Source organism: Hibiscus syriacus, unplaced genomic scaffold, assembly GCF_006381635.1.
Source record: "Hibiscus syriacus cultivar Baekdansim isolate YM2019G1 unplaced genomic scaffold, ASM638163v2 tig00111708_pilon, whole genome shotgun sequence".
In the NCBI taxonomy this organism is placed as follows: Eukaryota; Viridiplantae; Streptophyta; class Magnoliopsida; order Malvales; family Malvaceae; genus Hibiscus; species Hibiscus syriacus.
This window is the reverse complement of record NW_024063159.1, coordinates 3,441,909-3,459,483: the sequence shown is the minus strand read 5'-3', so window position 1 is coordinate 3,459,483 and position 17,575 is coordinate 3,441,909. Positions and strand designations below refer to the sequence as shown.

The window sequence follows — 17,575 nt, the reverse complement described above, 5'->3', positions numbered from 1 at the left end:
TAAAAGTTTCTAAACTCTTACAAAGTTTCTAAACTATGAACAATACTCGTGTATGAATAGTGTCATGAACAATGTCAAATAATGACTGAATAGTATTTTTCATATTTAAAAAACTTAAAACACATTTTAAACACTTTAAACACGTTTTAATTAACTTAAAAACATTTCATATATATAAAGCAATTAAGAACACATATTTTTCAAGTTATTTTAGACTTTGAATTATTTTTGAAATATTTGATTAAGTCCAAAATCAATTTTACAAATATTTGTTATATCAAAATATAAGTTCAACAAATTTAAAATCACATCATTTTAAAACATAAATTTGTATTTTTCTCTAAATTGAATTGTGATAACAAACTATGTCAAAGATTAAATAAGATTATATGTCACATATAAACACAATATATAAAAAAGTAAAATGCAACACAAAAAATAAAATAAACATATTATGAATAAAAGAATATAATAAACTAAATTATATAGATATATAAATTGAAGCCAAATGGACAGAGAATGCAGTAGTGAAACAAAGGGTAAACTACACAGTTGATTTCTAATGTTTGGGTTAATTTTCATTTTTTTCCATAATGTTTTAAAATTTACAAATCGGTCACTAACGTTATCGATTGATTACAAATTGATCATTCAACGTTAACGGCTATTAACAGATGTGAAAGAAATCATAGATGACACGTTAATTGCTTACATGGATTGTTAAAAGCTTACTTGGACTGTTGACCCGTCATCCCACTACCATCACCTTCTTCATTATAGAATCTAAGCCTACTTGGCTTTATCGAACTCTTTAACCCCACATCAAATTCCATAACACCTTTTGATCTCAGATGCTTGACAACATTATAGCTAGTAACGATATGTTTTTCGAAATTGGCATCAAAATATTCTGGAACTTTTACTAAGTTACCAACTCCATACTTCATCCTATGCACCAAGAACTCAATTTTCCTTTTAATCCCTTCTATTTCATACAAAATCAATCTTGGCTCCTTCCATAGGATCTTAAATGCTTCTCTACGAATCAACCCCTGTTTGCACAAGCAATCGACTCTAAGCTTCACTTCAAACCCAGCTCTGAATTATCCTTCACTAAAACTATTGTCTTTAATAGGAACATGGTACTTCAAAGTTTTCAACAATCCTAAACACCTCAATTTCCCCTAATTCCATGCCCAAAACTCTTGGATCCTTCATAATCTCATTCCTAATTTCATTTTCACTAAAACTCAATTCCAAAAACTCATCAAGCAATGGCCTCAAACTATTTTCGACATAAAATCCTCAAACTTCAGGAAAAGAATGAAAAACCCGTTCAATCCCGTACCTTGAAATCTCAGTTCCTTCTTGTCGTAACTGGTTTTCGCCTGGGCACGAAATTTTTTAGGCCCAAAATTCATTCTTTTTAGAAAATAAAAAGGGATTTGTGATCGGTTACGTTTGGGGAAGGATTAGTACCCCACAACGCCCAAAATTAGTACATATTGATTATAATTGTCTCTAATAATAGAATTTAAGAATTCGAATATGAATTTAATTTACAATTGTATTATTACAAATTTAATCTAATATTTTTAAAAAATATTATATATATATATATATATACATACATATTTAGAGTTTTGTAAATATGACATTTATTTAAGAATATCAGAAAATGACATATAGGTGCTTTAAGACTGTCTTTTTTCTTTAATATTAATAAATAAATAAACATTTATAATAATTTTCCTACAAAAATAAATATATATTTTTATAAGCATGATATTTATTTATTTTTAAAATATCAGAATAAGACATCTAGTTGATTTAAGACTGTCTTTTCTTAATATTTGAAAAAATAAATAAATATTAAAAATAATAATTTTTCTAAGAAAATAATTTAAATAAAACAATATGTTTTTTCTAATTTTTATAAGTAGGATATTTATTTAAAATATCGGAATAGGACATCTAGTTGCTTTAAGACTGTCCTTTCTGAATATTTGAAAAATAAATAAATATTATTATTTAAACAAATATATATATATTTATATGACTAATATGATAATAATAATAATAATAATAATTAAAGTAAAGTACTAATTTAAATGTATTAAAAAATAAAATTAAAAATAAAGTACAATACAAAATAAAATTGCAATAAAATGACCAAAATAAAATGAATTAAAACTTATAATATTTAAAATATAACTATTGAAATTAAAGATAGTAATTCGAAACTTTATAAAAAATAGTGATTAAAGGTGTAATTTACCCTAATTAATTAGCTAGTGATTAAAATATAAATCATTAAAATATAAGGGACTAAATATGTTATTTACCATAAAGTATACATAATTAGGTCAGGGACTAAATTATGATAAATAGAAAATAAAAGGCAAAATTTAAAACATATTAAAATTAATTGCAGTGACTAAATCATAAGGATTACAAACGTGAAACACTGCGGAAGGGGTTTACCACTTAAGGAAATTACAGAAACACCCCCCCCAAAACAGTATCGTTTGGGAGAGGGTATTTAAACCCTTTAACTGGCCCAAAATGGCCATTTTGTTTCATTTTCAATTTTTCATTCTCTCTCTAGGAGAGAGACTCTCTCCCCTCTCTCTTAGTTTCTCTCGACGGAGAGAATTTGGCAACCGTGGCGTCGAAAATTTTAAAAACCCCTAAAATATAGATCGAAACGTGCTAATGCTGATTCCGTGTCCTTTTTCCCTAAAAGGCTCCCAATCGGAGCAAATCTACGAAAGTACCTTCGATTTTCGAAGGTTTTTTTGTGGTGCTTGGAGGCCAGTGGTGACTCCGATCGAGGTGTTGTCTTCCTCGGTAAGTTTCTCTCGCTATTTTCTTTTTGTTTTATGGTTTGCTTCATGGTTGTTGGTGTTTTGCTTCAGTCTTTGGTCTCTTGCTCTCCCTCTGTTCTCTTCTTTTGTAGGGTTCGGTGGCTTTTATAGCCACCACCGAGACTCTCATCGGACTGGTTAGAAGGCTTTCTCGGTGAGTCACCATACTATAATGGTGACTCACCTTGTAGCTGCGACGTGGGGGGCAGATGGCTCTTCTGGAAGTTTCATCGAGGCGGCGGCGGCGTGGTTGTGGCTTTTATAGCCCCACCGAGACTCTCATCGGACTGGTTAAAGAAGGCTTTCTCGGTGAGTCACCATACTATAATGGTGACTCACCTTGTAGCTGCGACGTGGGGGGCAGCTGGCTCTTCTGGAAGTTTCATCGAGGCGGCGGCGGCGTGGTTGCAGTGGATTGGGTCACCTGGCAACGAGAGAGTTGGCAGTGGCGGCTGGAATCCCTTGGAAGCAGCGGCGGCTGGGAGCTAGGGTTTGAAAACCCTAGCTAAAACCCCAAATGACTTTGGCCTTTTCAAGCCTGGTTTGTAAATGGGTCGGGTTTATTATAAATGGGCTCAAGGATCTGGGCCTTGTAATTATTTATTAATAATAATATATAATATAATAATAATAATTTTAATAATAATAATAATAAAATGAAATGAAAAAAATTAGTGTTTACATATGCACCTCTTTGCTCATTCTTGTGTTAACAAGAACAGAGCAAAGACGAAAAAAAATAATAATTTTTTCATTTGGCTTCTTTTAAGTAGGATGAAAATGTTGAAAATATTCTGCCCAGCGGTCTTATGAATGACTCTGAAGTCTTATCATCTTGCACTGTAGGTCTTACAGATGACCCGAAGGCTTTAAATATCAAAAATCTCCCAAAGGCTTTTTGAAAACATCATGCACTGTAGGGCTTATGGATGACTCGGAGGCTTTAAAAACATCAAAAAGCTCCTGAAGGCTTTTTGAAAACATCATGCACTGTAGGTCTTACAGATGACCCAGAGGCTTTAAAATTAAAAAAGCTCCCGAAAGCTTTTTTGAAAACATCATGCACTGTAGGTCTTACATATGACCCGGAGGCTTTGAATATCAAAAAGCTCCGAAGGCTTTTTTGAACATCATGCACTGTAGGTCTTACAGATGACCCGGAGGCTTTAAAAATAAAAAAGCTCCCGAAGGCTTTTTGAAAACATCCTGCACTGTAGGACTTATGGATGACCCGGAGGCTTTAAAAACATCAAAAAGCTCCCGAAGGCTTTTTGAACATCATGCACTGTAGGTCTTACAGATGACCCGGAGGCTTTGAAATATCAAAAAGCTCCCGAAGGCTTTTTGAACATCATGCACTGTAGGTCTTACAGATGACCCGGAGGCTTTAAAAATCAAAAACTCCCGAAGGCTTTTTGAAAACATCTTACACCGTAGGGCTTATGAATGACCCGGAGGCTTTAAAAACATCAAAAAGCTCCCGAAGGCTTTTTAAACATAATTCACTGTAGGTCTTACAGATGACCCGGAGGCTTTAAAAATATCAAAAACTCCCGAAGGCTTTTTGAAAACATCCTGCACTGTAGGTCTTACGGATGACCCGGAGGCTTTAAAATATCAAAAAGCTCCCGAAGGCTTTTTGAACATCATGCAATGTAGGTCTTACAGATGTCCCAGAGGCTTTAAAAACATCAAAAAGCTCCCGAAGGCTTTTTTGAAAACATCCTGCACTGTAGGTCTTACGGATGTGGGAGATAGTTTACTAAGTAAGAAACCATGAAAATCGTTTTCTTACAATTCAACAATTTTATTTTTAGAAAAGATTAAACGAGAAATTTTGGAAATCGTTTTCTCATTAAAATAACTTGTTGATTGGGTAACATGCCCCATTTTAAAATAATGCTTCTTCTGTGGATTGTGTCCATCTATTCTTCAGATGTTTGTGTGATTCCTGCATTTGAGGTTTTGAATTCTATCTTCTTCTTGTAAGATATTTTTTTATCATGAATATTCTTTTTCATACGAAGATCTGTAAATTTTCATGTTTGAATGCAATCAAATGTATCAATGTAATGCATTGTCTATTGTGCAAATGATGTTCTTATGAATGCATGAATGTTGTTGCAATCTTCATTTGACTTCAAAGTGGTGAACTCGGTCTTCCTTCACTTGATCATTTATTTCCAAGGTTACCTTTGGATATCAGTATAGCAACTTATGCTATCAAGATTGCATTTCTGAAGAATCATCTGATCAATTTGCATCTTTGTGTCTTCTTTGTCTCATGAAAGTCTCAGAGGAAATGTTTCATTTATGGAACCTTGCCATAATCAGAATCATGACCTTGTTGCCCCATTTTATTGTGGATAAATCCGACTTTCTTTGTCTGGTCTTGTGTAGAAATCCAATAAAGCTTTCATATTTGAAAAGAGAATTTATCATCTTTGAAGGTGAATTTATCATCTTTGAAGAGTGTAGATATTATATGCTAAACTCAGTAGAAATTAATTAGAAGATCAGTGTCTATTCTGATTTGACTCTTGAAACACATCATAAGGAGGATTTATCCTAATTCCTTTCATGTCTCCACATTTAATTGGATCTCGAAGAATGCAACTTGGACCATATCATGTCGAGATGTTTAACAATAATCTGTCGTTCAACATTAGTTGGCTCCACTAGTTTCTTGTTGTTAAAATTTCTGTTTCACTTCCGTGGAAAGAAATATTCATCATATCTCACTTTTGACCTTGGGGTTGAAGAAGTCAAACTTTATTTCAGATCAATAAATGAAAACACCATATGATAGCGACATTGGTTAATCACCATAATCACTGGTTCGTAAAACATGTGAAAATACATTCATCTTTTCTCGTGGCTTCTGCCCGGATTTTCGTAAAGCTTTTGATAACACATTCATCCTTTCTTGTGGCTTCTGGCCAGATGTTCATAAAGCATTTGACAACACATTCATCATTTTCTGTGGTTTCTGCACAGATTTCTGAGCAATGAAGCTCTTTGCACAGTATTCAAATCTTTTGTATGATGTCACAAGACCAGTTGAGAACAAAACTCAGTGGGAATAGAAGTGAAATGCTGATGTGTTTCATGACCAACACTAGATCAAATTCATGAAATATGCTAGTGACGAATTGAATAAGAGATACCAACTGATCTTGATATCATCTTGAGCAAGGGCAAGTGTGATATCGATCACGTTTTCTTCCGTAATGAGTATTGTAGGAAGTAGAAAAACATCAGCTATAGGAGCCATGTACAGAAAGAGGTTCATGGAATTCTTACTGATGGAGATGAAAGAAGATGATAAACCAAATAGATGAAAACTCAGTTCATCCTGTTTGGAAATGATAATCCCAGTAATAACGGGAATAAGGGTAATATACATAAGTCAAGCCTCCCTCTTCAATGTCATCAAGTAAATAAAAACCGATGTGAAAAAGCAGCTTCGTAACCCCAATAGTATGGTTGAAACTAACTGCCAGAAACTTCAATGAAATATATTCAATCATTACTGACACACAAAATACCAAACTCGAAGCCGAGATCTTGAGGAACTGAACCCTAGATCGAATAGTCTGCCTGGGGACCATCTTTATTCATGCAACTATGATGTAGCTTAACAAAGAACATGTTGTTATGTGGCACATGGTTAAGAAGATTGGGTATTTGAAACCATTCTTGCTGAATAAAATTTTGTTCAATAACAAGACCCTAATACAATTGTCTGACGAATGAAGCAATTATATATAGTTAGCTCGACTGTCACCGTTTCACCATTTTCATTCTTCATATCTTTCTGTCTTATTGGAAATATTTGTAATTAATGATATTTAACACATGATGATGTGGGCCTTCAGCATGGCCCAATATTTGCTGACATGAACGTATCAACATTCCTGATTCTGATTGAAATGGGCTTTCAACATGTCCCAACATTTGCTGATACAGATGTTAAAAATGCATTCACATTACTTTTTGTTGGGATGAGCCTAAAAGAATGCCCAAATGTTCATACTGATATGGACCTTAAAAATGCCACACATGGATTATTTATGTCCGAAATGGGTTTTCAAGATGCACCAACATTCTATTTCTGGTTCACTCTCAACATCTATTTGGCTTGAATATCATGATCCCCACGAGGTCCAATTTTAATAATGCACTGTGGTGGGTACTTGTAGCTTTATTCGTGCCCCAAATTTGTTTATCTTGAATACTCTAATTCTGGTGTCACTAAACAACAGTTGTCAAGTAACTTGAGGAATTCTCTTCAAGTTGTCACAAACTTAACAAGTACTCAATCATTCTGACAGAAATGTCTAAAATATGTGTCTCTTCTGAATGAGGTGCCCATTCTTTGGATCTGGAGGGATCTAGTCGGACAGAATGGTATAGATCGCTTGGTAATTCATTTCAGGCTGACACAATGAATCTTGTTTTCAGTGAAAGTTCTTGAAAAGTCCGTACCCATACAACATGTTGATTCTGATAACTACTCATCTGATTATGAAGTGACCTTTCAGGATGATTTCACAGATATTGATAGTTCTTCTGATATCGATGAAATCCTGAATTCTGATTCTGATGAAGAGAATAAACTATAATACTTAACGAAAATGGGGTACTCAGAGGTTGAGGCTTTAATAGCCATAGAGAGATGTGGTCCGTATTCATCAATTGCAGAGTTGATAGATTTTATATGTGCTGCTCAAATGGCTAAGGCTGCTGACGCACTTCTTCCAGTAGAAGATATGAAGTCATTATGCAATGACCCTAATTACAAGAAAAGAAGAGACTCGGGCTATGATTTTTGGAAAAGGAAGAAGCAGAGGAAGCTCGAAAAGACGCTTCTTAATGAAGACGATCATGTAGTTCATCTTCCAAGTCCAATGATTGGTTTTGTGGTTCTTACCGAATCAGATCAGATAACTCAAAGAACACTTCCAGAAGATGCTATTGAGCCTCCTTATTTCTACTACGAGAACGTGGAACTTGCTCTAGTTGGTGCTTGGACCAAAATGTCACAGTGCTTATACAATGTAGGGCCAGAATTTGTAGATTCGAAGTATTTGTACTGATGTATGGAAAAGTGGATATATTCATAATCTGCCAATTGAGAACATATTCCCTCTTATTCCGCTTCCTCCACGCACCATACATGGTGCTTTTCCATTGATGAAAACAAATGGTGGCTTTCTTGGAATCCAATAACAAAGTTGAAATGTTTACAAACATGTACAAGAAGTGCCAAATTGACATAAATGATCCGTAAGGCTCTTGAAACTTATGACAATGAGCCACCTTCGAATGTCCAGAATTATGTTCTTGATGAGTGCCGAAAATGGAATCTGGTATGGGTTGGAAGGAATAAAGTTATTCCTCTTGAACCTGATGACGTAGAAATGCTTCTAGGTTTCCGTAAAAACCATACACAAGGAGGAGGATCTGCTAGAGACATGTTCCCCGGTGGTATCAATGTTCTGTCTCTTTTCTCTGGGATCAGTGGTACAGAGGTTGCCTTTTACTTTCTTGGCATACCTTTGAAAACAAATGTGCAAGAAATGAATGGTGATCAGTTAGAGCAATTGATGAGTAGATTTGGTGAATTCGACCTTGTTGTCGGTGGCATCCAGTGTAACAACCTTACCGGAAGAAATAAACATCATCAGGATGAACTAGAAGATTTTTGTTGGTGCATTTCCTTGCAATGGCTGCTACAGTGACTGTCTTTTCTGCTGCTTCAAGATAGACATCTCCATATTCCACTATTCCTGAACCATGGAAAGGTTTTGCTGATAGTAGAACTGGTTATCTTTACTTTTGGAATCTTGTAACCAATGTTACTTAATATGAAAGGTATACAAGTGTAGAATATGTTCCAATGTCCTATTATGTGCCATAAGTTCTCATATTCAAGTTCAACAATCTTCTGAAGGGCATAATGGATATAATCCTGACAAAGAAAATGATCGGCATGGAAGAAGTAGCAATGATGTATCAAGACTTGAGCCAGTATCATGGTATAACCAGAGTGTAAGTAGTGGACTTGTTCATTCCCATAATACACCTTAATGGGACTTATATCTCTGTGATTGGAGGATCTGCTAGAGATATGGGTTAGTGGTTGAGGAAAATAATTCGTCTGGTGATGCTTATCTCCCTCAGCATGAGATAAGTGATAATCTTTCTTGATGAATTGCTAATAATGTCACAGGATAGCGTCATAAGTTCAATTCTCCAAATTTTCTGGCTTCTTGGACCACTTACTTTCAAGAAAGTGAAGTACTTCATCATTTTGGCATCGCTCATTCTTTTTCTACAACAGAGGTAGAATAAACAATAACTTGCTTCAAGGACTTTCCTCGTTTGAGATTGTCTTGTTTGAAAATGTTTTTCCTCCTTTCTTTATCGAAGAATGAAAGAATTTTGTATAGTATTGCCCTTTACAGGTTCACAATAGAATTAAATCATAAGACATGAAATTAATAAATATCAAATAAATCAACTACTCTTTTAAATCACTCAAAAATCATAGTCCTATGGCAAGTGTCAAAATTATTGACTGATTTAAGGTGTAGGTTGATTCTGGTAAAGTAAGGTCTCTCAGGTTAGTCCAACATATATGTCTCTTTGGGTTTCCATTAACTTGAAGAAATGGTTGTTATGCTCATATTGTAGAGATACTTCTTATTTCTAGAATCTCAAGAACATCTTTGGGATGTGTGGTGCTTCATTAAGAGCTTAAGATCGTCTCTTATGTCGTTGTTGCACCATTTAATATTCGAGCCGCCTTTTCAAGTTTTCAACTCGAATCCTCTATTGGTTTCAAGATGTTATTTAAAAATTTACATCTTGAACCCCCTTTTATCATTTTTCATGTCATGAATTAAAGATTTTAAAAACCATTTTTTGCAAATAAAAATCAATCTTGAGAGGCGGAATGAATTCTGAAGATAATCTCTTTTAATTAGATGCCTTCAATCTTGCTTTGCTTGACTTGGATTTGCTTTGCTGGGGATTTTTCCATAAGATTCATTCATCTCCAGTATTTCTTACACTTCTTGTTGAATATGAATCTTTGAACTAATTGTACTTGATTAATCTTGTAACTTGAGGGTCTATGAGTCACCTATTTTGATTCAATTTTTTCATTTTCCTTTTTTTTTTGTTTTTTTTTGTTTTCTTCTTCAAGTATAATATTACTTGACAAAATTTAAGTTTATTTGGTTTCTCAGAACTTTCCCATCCATTTCTACCAAAATCAATGCTCCTCCGGAAAAGGCCCATTTTTTACAACATATGACCCTTCCTAATTAGACATCCATTTCCCATGGAAATCTTTATGTATAGGCAAGATCATTTTCTAAAAACTAGATCACCCTCTTGGAACTCTCTCAGATGTACTTTCTTGTTGTGATCTTTCATCATCCGTTTATGATGCATCTACCCATGGTAAATAACTTTCAATTTCTTCTCATCAATAAGGTTTAATTGATCAAATCAAGCTTGGATCCCTTCAACCTCCTCCAATTTTACCTCTTTCAAGATACAAAGTGGTGGGATCTCAACTTAAATCAGTAAAACTGAACAATAAGGTATTGCCCTAGTGATATTCGAACAGTATTTGCATATAAGGCAAAAGGTAGCTTCTCGTGCCAATCCTTGTAAGTTTCAGTGGTCTTTGTAATGATTCTCTTAACGTTCTTATTTTCTCCTTCAACTGCTCCATTCATCTTTGGGCGATATGTCAATAAGCTTGCATGCTTAAATTATGCACAAAGTTCAGTTATCTCCTACATAGAAGTCTTTGTAAAAAGAGGTATCTCCAAGGGGATGAATATTCAAGATTAACTTTCATTTACATGAAAACAATGTAATTAATGCATGATATATTTATTTAAATCAATCCTTTTTTTCTTCTTTGAGTATGCCCCAATCACTCGAAATTATCTTTGATAAGTTGGTCCATAATGCCTCATCTCGTCTCTTCTTGCAGGAAGATTTACGGATAATTGAAAGTTTGGTTCTTTAGAGGTCATTTGGTTTATGATGGTTTTGTATTTGGAAGGAAAAATGTGTAACTTTTGAAGTCGTGTATGTGGTGGAAGGTAGTATCATAAACCAATGAACTCTACCCAAAAAGGTAAACATCCAGAGTTGGTGTCTCAAAAACAGGTAGAGACACTTCTTCATAATCTCAGATAAATGTGGTGTCAGGATTTGGTTTTGTAAGGATCAAGTAATTGGCTTTGGATGGGATATGGAAAGATATAATTTTATCACTTGCCAAAGATATATAACTCTTTAAAAATTAAAAGAATATTTAATCTACTTGATACTAAAAAATTTCAAGATTAAAATCTGATTCCTTGCTCATAACCATAAAAGCAACACAAATTTATTTATTGCACAAAAGCAGATAAAGGAAAAAAAACAAGTTCAAATAAGATGCTGAAAACGAAAGGTACTACAGTGGTAAATATTAACTTCCACTTGTTTATCTATTATGCCTCATCATTCCTTGAATGTTGGGTGTGTAACTGGTCTAGGATTTTCATCCTTATTTATCCCCCATCTTTTGATCATTTATTGTGTCAAGACTTCATTTTCAACAAGCATCTCTATTTCCTTTAACAATTGCCTACAATTGCTCGTAGAATGCCCAAATACCCCCAAGTGGAAATCACAAACACTATATTGATCACAACTATGTGCAGAAGGGTTTGATGGCATTTTCATAGGTCTTGGTGTGATGTATTGACCCTTAATCAAATGAGGGTACAAGTCTAAAATGGAAGTTTGGAACATCTCCAAAGTATTTCTTGATCGTGTGACTTTTTTGGTATATTAGAACAACTACTTGTTCTTTTTCTTTTGCAGTTGCGGGGACTCTAGATACTACATTCATTCACATTATCAGCTTTCTCTCTCTGACCCGTCGGACTCTTAGATGTGACTTCTGAGTTTCCTTAGTTGATTACATTTTTAATTAATTCTCTACTTGTCACAAGATTCTAGAATTCCTTCGTCGGATTTTCCTGTATTAACTCGAAGAAAGGAGCGGGAATGGAATCACGAAACATACGTGATATCTCTTTTTCTAACATAGGAGGTTGAACTTGTGCTGCCACTCCTCTCCATCTTAAGGCATATTCCTTAAACCCTTCATTGGCTTTCATCTTTACTCCTCGAAGATTCATACGTGTTAGAGCTAATCCTTTAACATACCGATATTGTCTCAAAAATGTATCAGCTAGATCAACCCATCTCTTGATCTATTCTTGGGTCAACTGATTATGCCAGACTACTGCTGGTCCAATGAGGCTATCATGGAAGAAGTGAATTAACAGATCATCAGAACTTAAATATCCTTCCATTTTTCTGTAAAACATTCTTAGATGGATTAGTGGACAACTGGTGCCATCATATTTCTTAAAATCAGGCATTTTGAATTCATGGGGAATAACCAAGTCTGGAACCAAGCTGAGCTCTCTTGCTTCTAGTTCTTTGTGGGAAGTATTAACACCTTTCACATTTCTGATTGCTTCATCTATCCTCTTGAATCTCTCCTCATATTGTGAATAATTAATGAGGCTATTCTTTGGGCTCAGGTGGGATGCCCCAGGATATGTTATCATTCTCGACTCTTTAATCTGACAATATGGTTGCTCTTTATCAATTATTATCTATTCTTTATCAGATGACACCTGTTCACGTATTGTGAGTACTATAAAATATACGCAAATAATGTGCAAGTATACACAATCGCTCAAGTAATAAAGTGATGAGTGAGTATCGTCTCCACAGGGAATTGAAGGATATTGAGTAAAGTTTATGCACAATTCTATCTAAGTATAGTTAGTCTTGATATATACAAATATCACAACAATGGATATGTGTATGCTGGTGAATGTGGATTGATGGTGTGATGGTGTAGCAAATGGAAATGCAGTGGTAAGAACAAATATTCAATGTAGGAAATGATGAAATGTCAAGGCAATGAAAAATGGTAAAAACAATAAATAAAAGATAAATAAAATAAAAAGAAGATAATCCTCACGTGACAAGCTTTTCATGGAATGAATGGTAGGGATTGATCTAAGAATGCTAAACTTATCTCTCAGGCAGATTTAAGCTATCTGGTCTTTACTTACTCGACAGGGTTTTCCTAAAATGTTCTCACAGGAACCTAACAGAATAGGATGCCAAGGCATCTGCTCTCACTCAACGATGTTGGACAGCCTACCCTATTGATAAAGACACCCTTTTTATTCATTGAAATCCTATCCTAGTCTCTTCCGAGATCTAAGGGATTAGGTTATAATATTCCTAGGCCGGTTCAAAGCCCCTTGAAAATACTATAACCCATTACTTATGAGGATCTCGTCTTGCGTTTCTTCCGAATACTTACAACTATTTTTAGTCTAGGATTCTTCCGAATACCTAACCTTCATCTAAGAAATGGACATTTCCATGCCTCTTACAAGCCTAGATGGTGAAGCATTTATAAGCAAAGCAAATAAAGAACCAAAGTAAATTAAATATACCATTAAAAATAAAGTTTAAACAAACATTAAATCAACCACCACCAAATAAGTTAGTTCATGGTGGGGTTCGATATATCCATAGAAAAATCCACAAAATATTCGTTCCAACAACCCACAAATAAAATAACAGCAAAGGGAAGTGAGAAAGAGCCTTCGACGCGCGCCACCGGAGGTCTCCTCGGCCACCACGAACCGCCTTAGCTCGCTAGCTCCTCTCGGCACCTAGCTCGCCACTCCTTGAAGCTTTATCAATGGAGGAAAACCCAAGGAAGAAGAAAGGAAAAGGGAAAATAAAAATGATTTTTCTGCTACAATATGCATCTTCTTTCTTCCACCCACTCTCTCTCTTGTGAGGTGTAATATATAATAAAAATATCTAGGGGTAATGATGAGGTTGTTGGGTGCAAAATACCCCTCATACACCTAGAATCACATGTTGTGCATGAACCTTATCCTCCAGGTGTCAGTGGTCCCCTAGCAGGCTGTTACAGCCATCATTTCACGTGCAGAGCCAGCTGTCCACGTACAACTGTATATTTTTGTCGTTTTCTGTGCCAGAAATACCGAGGCATTTCAATCTGTTTCAGCAACGTGTGATGCCGCGGCATTACTTCCCAGCTCTCCTATTTTGCTTGTTGTTTCCTGCACATCACTAAAAACCACACCTTTCTCCTCATATAGTACCTTAATAAAATAAAATAACACAACCACCACAAATGCAATTATATGCAGCTACATACATCTATAATGACCTATATGTACCCTTAAACAAACAATAACTTAAGTCAAAAAAGCCTTAAAAGTAGTCTTTTTACGGAGTTATCAACACCCTCTGAATAATTTGATTTGATCCATCCGGTACTGAATCCGATGCTTCTTTCCTTGTATCCTTAGGTAACCCTGTCAATTTTTCTGACCACTGATCTTGTAGTCCCTTATAAGATTGCTCCATTGTTTTCATGATGATGATACAATAATATGAATAAATGATCTCATTTTTACTGTTACAGAAACCTTTCATGAATTATTTACATGTTTTTATAAAGAGAAAATAACCTCAGTGACCAAAAATGCGTTATAATATACGATTTTAACCAACTTTTTTTGGATTTGCCAAAATGACCAACTAAATTGCAATGCGATCGATAATTCACAACTCGATCTCCGGTATCGTAAATCAGTTTCCAGATTCGCAACGCGATTCTGACTATTGCATTGCAATTTTCCAAATTCGCGTTGCGATTTTCCTAATTCGCAATGCGAATACATAAATCGCAATGAGAATATGTAAATCGTAATGCGAATACGTAAATCGCAATGCGAATATGTAAATCGCAATGCGAATACGTAAATCGCAATGCGAATACGTAAATCGCAATGCGAATACGTAAATCGCAATGCGAATACGTAAATCGTAATGTGAATACGTAAATCGCAATGCGAATACGTAAATCGCAACGCGAATCTGACTATCGCAATGCGATTTACATAACGCCATTCTTATCGCAACGCGTATTTTTTTTTCAAATTCCAAACACGAATATATTAATATATCGGAACACTGAACCGTCCACAGTATATCCCGTAATCACAACTCATAACCTAAAACCCTAAATCACAACTCAGTCTCATCTCCATCTCTCACTCTCTAAGGCGACATCCGTCCCCATCTCCGATGAAATCAATCCCCATCTCCGACGATATCAGTCTCCATCTTCGGCGAAATCATTCACGGTCAGAAATGGAAAATCAACCAAATCAACCACCGAGGGTTTAGTTTTTTTAATTATTTTTATTTTGAAATTTTTGCATTATTATTAGGTTTTTCATATTGAAATTGATGATAAGTTTACTGGTGTTTTCAATAATAGATTAACCATTTCACTTAGATTGCTTATTAAATTCATTCGATTGCTGTCAATACTGCTAAACTGTTTAGTCTTTAACCCTGTGAAGTTAGTATTTGTCTTTGTTTTGTCTTTTGGTTGAAGTAATGAAATCCATTCAAGTTTCTTTCAATTTTAGTATTTGAAACCGAGAATGACTATCGCAATGCGATTCTGTCATTGCGATTTTTATTTTGCGTTGCGATTCTTGCGTTGCGATAGTCATTTTTGTGTTGCGATTTTCATTTTCGTGTTAAGATTTTAAGTTTCAGAAACTATTCTTCTTCTGCAAATTGAAACTTGAATGAATTGCATTACTTCAACCAAAAAACAAAGACAAATACTAAATTCACAGTGTTGCAAATTTAAGTTTGAAGAATAAACTACTACTCTTTATGTTTATTGTTCTTGTTATATCTTCACAGTGTAGTTTTTGGTATATCTAACTTGGTATGTTTATTGTTTTTGCAGAACTTTTATTCGGCTCAATTGACCTTAAGAAATAAAGTAAGCCTGGCTAAAACAATTGCGTCGAAGCTTTCACCTGCACAAAGAAAAATATTTGAGGATACTTGCTTCGGGCCATGGCTGAAAGTACAACATCTGGGTGGAGATGCTATGTTGACCCATCTGTTTCTTCAAACGATGACTAGCGATCTACCAGAGACTATACAACGTCGTGATGAAGAGATATGGTTTGATTTTCCACTGGCGTATACGTGTTTTGGGCGGGAGGAGTTTTGCTTAATCACCGGTCTACGCTTCGGACACGATGATGTAGATCGATACACTAGACATATTACCCGCCTCTCATGGTTTTCCCAGGTTTTTCCTGAGCTGTCAACGGAGAAGTCGAATTTACAGGTGGAAGACTTGACGAGATTATTGAATAAGAAAGATGGTTTTACTCGGATGGATGACGTCGATGTTGTCCGAGTATGCCTTCTAATACTTTTGCAAGCTGGCTTTTTAGGCAGAGAGGTCCGACAACCTATTCCTAATGATCTAATAAAATTGTTAGAGGACCTAAATGCATGGAACCTGTTTCCGTGGGGTTCGTATCTATAGAAAGCTACATGGAATAAGTTGTCGTCTGCCTTTGATGATCAAAAAAGTTTGCGTGGCAATGGTTCCAAATACACTTTGTCAGGCTTTATTTGGGCCTTTAAGGTAATAATTTTTATATAATGTTTCCAAAATTATAATTAATTCTTTAACAATTACTAATGTTTGTTATTATATTGTTTGTAGATTTGGATATTTGAGGCATTTCCCACCATGCAGACATATGCATTAAAAACTTCTAATGATATTCCTAGGGCTATTTCATGGAAGAGGAAACGGTCCTTGCAGCAAGGGGAAAATTTACTACCGTATACTACAATAAATAATGTAAGTTAACACAAATACTACCATATGTTTATAAACAAGTTATTACTAGTACACGTTTAACTTTGTTTGAGCTTTTATATTGTTAGGAGGCCAACACTCCATTACAGAGGCTGACACCCACGGAAGCTGAGATTGCCACTGATTGGTGGCAAGCTAGTAAGCGTTTTTTTATAGCACGGATGATGAGCAACCACCACTTCGAGAGCAATCACCTGATCGACCCGAATATACACCTCCACAATGAGAGTCATCACCTATTTTGTCACATCATCGAGCCTCTTCTCCACCATCACCTCATGATAGGCGACCGGTAAAGATGCCACGACGTTTATCTCCCTGTTCTCCACCTCCACCTCCACCTCCACGGGATGAGTTAGGGAGTTACGTAATGAGGTCAATGCCTAGCGTGAGGAGGTCGGTACTTTACGCGATGACAATGGTGCATGGCGTGTTGAGGTGTCTACTTTACGTGGTGAGGTAGCAGCTCTACGTGAGATTGTAGCATCGTTGCAGAACGAGGTTCATACTCTACGCAACGAGGTAAGTTTAATATTTTTCATATTTAACTTGATGATAAATTTACTCGTAATTTCACTTAGATTGCTTAGTAAATTCATTCGGTTGCTGCCAATACTATTTAACTGTTTATTCTTTAACCCTGTGAAGTTAGTATTTGTTTTTGGTTGTCTTTTGGTTGAAGTAATGTAATCCATTCAAGTTTCAATTTGCAGAAGAAGAATAGTTTACTATCGCAATGCGAAAATGACTATCGCAACGCGAAAATGACTATCGCAATGAGAGAATCGCAATGCTAAATGAAAATCGCAACAACAAAATCGCAACGCGAAAATGACTATCGCAA

At 35.3% G+C, this 17,575-nt stretch overlaps 1 pseudogene; it reads right to left on the bottom strand.

Moving 5' to 3' along the window:
• Positions 1-728: 728 nt before the first annotated feature.
• Positions 729-17,575, bottom strand: part of LOC120168091 — a 28,236-nt pseudogene continuing 11,389 nt past the window's right edge.